Source organism: Notolabrus celidotus, chromosome 6 (assembly GCF_009762535.1).
Source record: "Notolabrus celidotus isolate fNotCel1 chromosome 6, fNotCel1.pri, whole genome shotgun sequence".
NCBI lineage: Eukaryota > Metazoa > Chordata > Actinopteri > Labriformes > Labridae > Notolabrus > Notolabrus celidotus.
In genome coordinates this window covers 4,712,752-4,719,221 of record NC_048277.1, presented here as the reverse complement: position 1 = coordinate 4,719,221, position 6,470 = coordinate 4,712,752, and positions in this window count along the sequence as shown.

Here is a 6,470-nt window from a genome sequence, read left to right as displayed (position 1 = left end):
AACTGTTCAGTTACGGCATGGAGCCGAGTAGTTTTATGCCACGAGTCCCGAAATAAAGCAAGTAAAAATAGAAGCTTAATGTCATGATTTAATTCAGGTTGCACTATCTAATTCATTATTAAGATAGGCACACAACAGTCCTCAGCAGATTACTGCTGGATCAGCTGTTTGTGTCTGCACAATGTTTACTGTAATAACTCTGATAAATATAAACAGTAACAGAGCTCTGTCTCTGTGTTTAACCTGTTTAACAAACAGTACTGCAGAAAATCTGCTCTCTGTTTATTCTGTCCTGAAGCTTTACAGATCGATTCACCGGTAAAATGCCTCATTATTAAATTATTTATTAAGTTACAGGAAATATAAATCATGCACCTCATTTCAAACCCCTCATTAATGATCAGCCTCATATGAAACTTTATTAACCTGACAGGAACTGTAAAAGTGTTTTTACTAACAGAAAAACTGTACTGTCAGACTTTAATTCTCTTCATGACGAGATCCAACAGGGAAACTAACAGGAGAAACAGCTGATCATTAATATATATTCTATCTATGATATTAGTCTCTATTACTCTATTTCATTAGACAGTGAATCTGAAATAAACAATGAGATATAACATAATAAACCCTCTGTTCTATTTAATCTATGATTTTGCTTTTATGTTCAGTATTTTGTGTTTTAATCTCAGCTCATCAAAAAAAGACTGTTTAGAGAACGAAGGAGGTTTAGGATCTGTTTCATGGCACCCTTAGTGACTGTTTTAAGGTCTGTTTCAGGGCACCCTTAGTGACTGTTTTAAGGTCTGCTTCAGGGCACCCTTAGTGACTGTTTTAAGGTCTGTTTCAGGGCACCCTTAGTGACTGTTTTAAGGTCTGTTCCAGGGCACCCTTAAAGACTGTTTCATAGTCTGCTTCAGGGCACCCTTAAAGACTGTTTCATAGTCTACTTCAGGGCACCCTTAGTGACTGTTTTAAGGTCTGTTTCATGGCACCCTTGTGAGTGTTTTAAGGTCTGTTTCAGGGTACCCTTAGTGACTGTTTTAAGGTCTGTTTCAGGGCACAATTGGTGACTGTTTTAAGGTCCGTTTCAGGGCACCCTTAGTGACTGTTTTAAGGTCTGTTTCAGGGCACACTTAGTGACTGTTTTAAGGTCTGTTTCAGGACACCCTTAGTGACTGTTTTAAGGTCCGTTTCAGTACACCCTTAGTGACTGTTTTAAGGTCTGCTTCAGGGCACCCTTAGTGACTGTTTTAATGTCTGTTTCAGGGCACCCTTAATTACTGTTTTAAGGTCTGTTTCAGGGCACCCTTAGTGACTGTTTTAAGGTCTGTTTCAGGGCACAATTAGTGACTGTTTTAAGGTCCGTTTCAGGGCACCCTTAGTGACTGTTTTAAGGTATGTTTCAGGGCACAATTAGTACTGTTTTAAGGTCCGTTTCAGGGCACACTTAGTGACTGCTTTAAGGTCTGTTCAGGACACCCTTAGTGGCTGTTTTAAGGTCCGTTTCAGGGCACCCTTAGTGACTGTTTTAAGGTCTGCTTCAGGGCACCCTTAGTGACTGTTTTAAGGTCTGCTTCAGGGCACCCTTAGTGACTGTTTTAATGTCTGTTTCAGAGCACCCTTAGTGAATGTTTTAAGGTCCGTTTCAGGGCACACTTAGTGACTGTTTTAAGGTCTGTTTCAGGACACCCTTAGTGACTGTTTTAAGGTCTGTTTCAGGACACCCTTCGTGACTGTTTTAAGGTCCGTTTCAGGGCACAATTAGTGACTGCTTTAAGGTCTGTTTCAGGGCACCCTTAGTGACTGTTTTAAGGTCTGTTCCAGGGCACCCTTAGTGACTGTTTTAAGGTCTGTTTCAGGGCACCCTTAGGGACTGTTTTAAGGTCTGTTTCAGGGCACCCTTCGTGACTGTTTTAAGGTCTGTTTCAGGGTACCCTTAGTGACTGTTTTAAGGTCCGTTTCAGGGCACCCTTAGTGACTGTTTTAAGGTCTGCTTCAGGGCACCCTTAATGCCTGTTTTAAGGTCTGTTTCAGGGTACCCTTAGTGACTGTTCTAAGGTCCGTTTCAGGGCACCCTTAATGACTGTTTTAAGGTCTGTTTCAGGGCACCCTTAGTGACTGTTTTCAGGTCTGTTTCAGGGCACAATTAGTGACTGTTTTAAGGTGCGTTTCAGGGCACACTTAGTGACTGTTTTAAGGTCTGTTTCAGGACACAATTAGTGACTGTTTTAAGGTCCGTTTCAGGGCACCCTTAGTGACTGTTTTAAGGTCTGTTTTAGGGCACAATTAGTGACTGTTTTAAGGTCTGTTTCAGGGCACAATTAGTGACTGTTTTAAGGTCTGTTTCAGGGATCAATTAGTGACTGTTTTAAGGTCTGTTTCAGGGCACCCTTAGTGACTGTTTTAAGGTCTGTTCCAGGGCACCCTTAAAGACTGTTTCATAGTCTACTTCAGGGCACAATTAGTGACTGTTTTAAGGTGCGTTTCAGGGCACCCTTAGTGACTGTTTTAAGGTCTGTTTCAGGGCACAATTAGTGACTGTTTTAAGGTCTGTTTCATGGCACCCTTAGTGACTGTTTCACACTCTGCTTCAGGGCACAATAAGTGACTGTTTTAAGGTCTGTTTCAGGGCACAATTAGTGACTGTTTTAAGGTCTGTTTCAGGGCACCCTTAGTGACTGCTTTAAGGTCTGCTTCAGGGCACCCTTAGTGACTGTTTTAAGGTCTGTTTCAGGGCACCCTTAGTAACTGTTTTAAGGTCTGTTTCAGGGCACCCTTAATGACTGTTTTAAGGTCTGTTTCAGGGCACCCTTAGTAACTGTTTTAAGGTCTGTTTCAGGGCACACTTAGTGACTGTTTTAAGGTCTGTTTCAGGGCACCCTTAGTGACTGTTTTAAGGTCTGTTTCAGGGCACCCTTAGTGACTATTTTAAGGTCTGCTTCATGGCACCTTTAGTGACATTTTCACACTCTGCTTCAGGGCACAATAAGTGACTGTTTTAAGGTCTGTTTCAGGGCACAATTAGTGACTGTTTTAAGGTCTGTTCCAGGGCACCCTTAAAGACTGTTTCATAGTCTGCTCCAGGGCACCCTTAAAGACTGTTTCATAGTCTACTTCAGGGCACAATTAGTGACTGTTTTAAGGTGCGTTTCAGGGCACCCTTAGTGACTGTTTTAAGGTCTGTTTCAGGGCACAATTAAAGACTGTTTTAAGGTCCGTTTCAGGGCACACTTAGTGACTGTTTTAAGGTCTGTTTCAGGACACCCTTAGTGGCTTTTTTAAGGTCCGTTTCAGGGCACCCTTAGTGACTGTTTTAAGGTCTGTTTCAGGGCACCCTTAGTAACTGTTTTAAGGTCTGTTTCAGGGCACAATTAGTGACTGTTTTAAGGTCTGTTTCAGGGCACCCTTAGTGACTGCTTTAAGGTCTGCTTCAGGGCACCCTTAGTGACTGTTTTAAGGTCTGTTTCAGGGCACCCTTAGTAACTGTTTTAAGGTCTGTTTCAGGGCACCCTTAATGACTGTTTTAAGGTCTGTTTCAGGGCACCCTTAGTAACTGTTTTAAGGTCTGTTTCAGGGCACAATAAGTGACTGTTTTAAGGTCTGTTTCAGGGCACAATTAGTGACTGTTTTAAGGTCTGTTCCAGGGCACCCTTAAAGACTGTTTCATAGTCTGCTCCAGGGCACCCTTAAAGACTGTTTCATAGTCTACTTCAGGGCACAATTAGTGACTGTTTTAAGGTGCGTTTCAGGGCACCCTTAGTGACTGTTTTAAGGTCTGTTTCAGGGCACAATTAAAGACTGTTTTAAGGTCCGTTTCAGGGCACACTTAGTGACTGTTTTAAGGTCTGTTTCAGGACACCCTTAGTGGCTTTTTTAAGGTCCGTTTCAGGGCACCCTTAGTGACTGTTTTAAGGTCTGCTTCAGGGCACCCTTAGTGACTGTTTTAAGGTCTGCTTCAGGGCACCCTTAGTGACTGTTTTAATGTCTGTTTCAGAACACCCTTAGTGACTGTTTTAAGGTCCGTTTCAGGGCACCCTTAGTGACTGTTTTAAGGTCCGTTTCAGGGCACACTTAGTGACTGTTTTAAGGTCTGTTTCAGGACACCCTTAGTGACTGTTTTAAGGTCTGTTTCAGAACACCCTTAGTGACTGTTTTAAGGTCTGTTTCAGGGCACCCTTAGTGACTGTTTTAAGGTCTGTTTCAGGATACCCTTAGTGACTGTTTCACACTCTGCTTCAGGGCACAATAAGTGACTGTTTTAAGGTCTGTTTCAGGGCACAATTAGTGACTGTTTTAAGGTCTGTTTCAGGGTACCCTTAGTGACTGTTCTAAGGTCTGTTTCAGGGCACCCTTAATGACTGTTTTAAGGTTTGTTTCAGGGCACCCTTAGTGACTGTTTTCAGGTCTGTTTCAGGGCACAATTAGTGACTGTTTTAAGGTGCGTTTCAGGGCACACTTAGTGACTGTTTTAAGGTCTGTTTCAGGACACAATTAGTGACTGTTTTAAGGTCCGTTTCAGGGCACCCTTAGTGACTGTTTTAAGGTCTGTTTCAGGGCACAATTAGTGACTGTTTTAAGGTCTGTTTCAGGGCACAATTAGTGACTGTTTTAAGGTCTGTTTCAGGGCACCCTTAGTGACTGTTTTAAGGTCTGTTCCAGGGCACCCTTAAAGACTGTTTCATAGTCTGCTTCAGGGCACCCTTAAAGACTGTTTCATAGTCTACTTCAGGGCACAATTAGTGACTGTTTTAAGGTGCGTTTCAGGGCACCCTTAGTGACTGTTTTAAGGTCTGTTTCAGGGCACAATTAGTGACTGTTTTAAGGTCTGTTTCAGGGCACACTTAGTGACTGTTTTAAGGTCTGCTTCAGGGCACCCTTAGTGACTGTTTTAAGGTCTGCTTCAGGGCACCCTTAGTTGCTGTTTTAAGGTCTGTTTCAGGGCACCCTTAGTGACTGTTTTAAGGTCTGCTTCAGGGCACTCTTAGTGACTGTTTTAAGGTCTGCTTCAGGGCACCCTTAGTTGCTGTTTTAAGGTCTGTTTCAGGGCACCCTTAGTGACTGTTTTAAGGTCTGCTTCAGGGCACTCTTAGTGACTGTTTTAAGGTCTGTTTCAGGGAACCCTTAGTGACTGTTTTAATGTCTGTTTCAGAACACCCTTAGTGACTGTTTTAAGGTCCGTTTCAGGGCACCCTTAGTGACTGTTTTAAGGTCCGTTTCAGGGCACCCTTAGTGACTGTTTTAAGGTCTGTTTCAGGACACCCTTAGTGACTGTTTTAAGGTCTGTTTCAGAACACCCTTAGTGACTGCTTTAAGGTCCGTTTCAGGGCACAATTAGTGACTGCTTTAAGGTCTGCTTCAGGGCACCCTTAGTGACTGTTTTAAGGTTTGTTCCAGGGCACCCTTAGCGACTGTTTTAAGGTGTGTTTCAGGGCACCCTTCATGGCTGTTTTAAGGTCTGTTTCAGGGTACCCTTAGTGACTGTTCTAAGGTCTGTTTCAGGGCACAATTAGTGACTGCTTTAAGGTCTGCTTCAGGGCACCCTTAGTGACTGTTTTAAGGTCTGTTCCAGGGCACCCTTAGTGACTGTTTTAATGTCTGTTTCAGGGCACCCTTAATTACTGTTTTAAGGTCTGTTTCAGGGCACCCTTAGTGACTGTTTTAAGGTCTGTTTCAGGGCACCCTTAGTGACTGCTTTAAGGTCCGTTTCAGGGCACCCTTAGTGACTGTTTTGAGGTCTGTTTCAGGGCACAATTAGTGACTGCTTTAAGGTCTGTTCAGGACACCCTTAGTGACTGTTTTAAGGTCCGTTTCAGGGCACAATTAGTGACTGCTTTAAGGTCTGTTCAGGACACCCTTAGTGACTGCTTTAAGGTCTGTTCAGGACACCCTTAGTGGCTGTTTTAAGGTCCGTTTCAGGGCACCCTTAGTGACTGTTTTAAGGTCTGCTTCAGGGCACCCTTAATGACTGTTTTAAGGTCTGTTGGAGCAAGGACGTGAGTAGGGCTGAACGACTTTGGAAAATAATCTAATTGCGATTATTTTCCTTAATATTGCGATTGCGATTTAATATGCGATTATTTTTTCAAGGTCCTCTTCTCGTGTATTTTTCAACAAACACAAGCAATAAATCAATCTATATTATAATAAACATTATCAGATTTATTATACACAAACTGTTCTTTCTCATAGGCTATACTTATGTTAGGATAAAGGCAAATGAAGCATGCATTAATATGAAAGAGGGTTTATTTATCTATTTGAACTACAGTTGTAAACTTACTAAATACTTTGACTTGTAGTCTTGTAAGTGTCCACCACAACTACTTAGCAAACTCCAGCCAAACAAGTGTTTTCAGTTTAAAGCATGTTTTGATGTGAATCAGCTGAGGCTGAGTGACAGGTCACTTTTTTTCTCCACTGCCGGATTATGACTCAGTTGTGCTCCTGGCTGACACCTGACCACGTAA